Source organism: Cebus imitator, unplaced genomic scaffold (assembly GCF_001604975.1).
Source record: "Cebus imitator isolate Cc_AM_T3 unplaced genomic scaffold, Cebus_imitator-1.0 Scaffold235, whole genome shotgun sequence".
Taxonomy (NCBI): Eukaryota; Metazoa; Chordata; class Mammalia; order Primates; family Cebidae; genus Cebus; species Cebus imitator.
In genome coordinates this window covers 459,920-461,809 of record NW_016107550.1, presented here as the reverse complement: position 1 = coordinate 461,809, position 1,890 = coordinate 459,920, and the positions used below count along the sequence as shown (strand labels likewise).

At 40.0% G+C, this 1,890-nt stretch overlaps 1 protein-coding gene across 10 annotated transcripts in view; it reads right to left on the bottom strand.

Annotated features, from left to right (window-relative positions):
• The window catches only part of EEF1AKMT2 (EEF1A lysine methyltransferase 2), a 70,903-nt gene that overhangs the window by 61,775 nt on the left and 7,238 nt on the right, over window positions 1-1,890 (bottom strand). The gene's annotated exons all lie outside the window — the stretch shown is intronic.

The window sequence follows — 1,890 nt, the reverse complement described above, 5'->3', positions numbered from 1 at the left end:
AAAAAAAAAAAAAAAAAAAAAACTTAACTTACTGTCACATCTAAATCTATTAAGACCTACCAAGTCTTTTGAATGCTAAGTAACTGATTCCTAATCTAAACTCAAGGAAAAAGTATATCAATTATTTTCTACAGGCAGATTGCTCCCTTTATTTTGCTTTTAATCTAAAGGTCTGATATCCTCTTTTTTGATGCCAACCTTCTTCCCTTTTAGCTGTATCCCTCCTTATGCCTTGAGATCTCATTTTCTCCCCATTTCCCTTAACTCCTTCTCTGGGAGACCTAGAACCCAGGATGAGTCTATTAACTGATTCTTATCGGCTCCTCCTTCTCTCATGCCTGTTTATTCTTCTAGTACAACTTAAAAATCACATATAGATGTTTTAGGTTTCTAGAGCTATCACTCAGGGCCTCAAACTATCTCCAATGTCTTTCACATTCAATTTCTGGCACCCAAAAATGAGCAGACATTCAAGGAAACAACCAAAACCAAGGGGAGAAATTGACTTTAGAAACAGACCACTCAGGAGACCCAAATAAATGAATTATTAGAAAAAGATTTTAAAACAGGCTGGGCGTAGTGGCTCACGCCTGTAATCCAAGCACTCTGGATGCCAAGGCGGGTGGATCACCTGAGGTCGGGAGTTCAAGACCAGCCTGACCAACATGGTGAAACCCCATCTTAAAATATATAAATAAATAAATAAATAAAAGATTTTAAAACAACTGACAGGAATGACAATGACAAGTGGGAGATTTCTAGCAGAGAACTGAAAACTACAACAAAGAAACAGGGCCCAGAGCAGTGGCTCACGCCTGTAAAGGAAAAGAGAAAGGCAGTAATACAGAAAAAAATTGAAAAAACAAAAGCTAGAAATATCTCAAATCTGGCAAAAGACATAAGCTTAGAGATACAAAAGGTTCAGTGAACACCAAATACGATAAGCCAAAGAAAACCAAGCAGCAGCACATCATAAACAGCAAAAAAACAAAACACAAAGAAAAAAAAAATCTTAAAAGCATCCAGAAAAATAATGCATTTATTTTTTCAACAACAATTCAAATGACTACGGATTCCTCATGAGTAAACATGGAAGTCAGAAACAAGTGACGTGACATTTTTAAAGTACTGAAAGAACCAGCTAGCTCAGAATTCTATATTCAAGCCAGGTGAGGTGGCTAATGCCTGTAATACCAGCACTTTGGGAGGCCGAGGTGGGCAGTTCACCTGAGATCAGGAGTTCGATCAGCCTAGCCAACATGGTAAAACCCCATCGCTACTAAAAATACAAAAAAAAATTAGCTGGATGTGGTGGTGCACTCCTGTAGTACCAGCTACTGAGGAGGCTGAGGCAGGAGAATCGCTTGAACCTGGTAGGTGGAGGTTGCAATGAGCTGAGATCACATCATGCCACTGCACTCCAGCCTGGCAACAGACCAAGACTCTAACTCAAAAAAAAAAAAAAATACAGGTGGCAAATAAGCACATGAAAAGGTGCTCAACATCATTACTCATTAGAGAAATGCAAATTAAAACCATAAGAAACCACTACAGTTAATATCAAAAACAGCCTACTACATGATGATAGAAATCACAGCAGTGGTCAGTTTTAGAAAGGAAGGAGTGAGAGAGGGCACAAGGAGGCTCCTATGGAACTGGAAATGTCTTATTTTTTGGTCAGGTTGGTGAATAACACAAGGAGTTCATTTTGTACCACTTGGGCTCAGCTTTCTACATAAACTACACTTCAATTAAGAAGTTCAGGCCAAGCTGGGCGCGGTGGCTCACGCCTGTAATCCCAGCACTTTGGGAGGCCGAGGCGGGTGGATCACGAGGTCAAGAGATCGAGACCATCCTGGTCAACACGGTGAAACCCCGTCTCTACTAAAA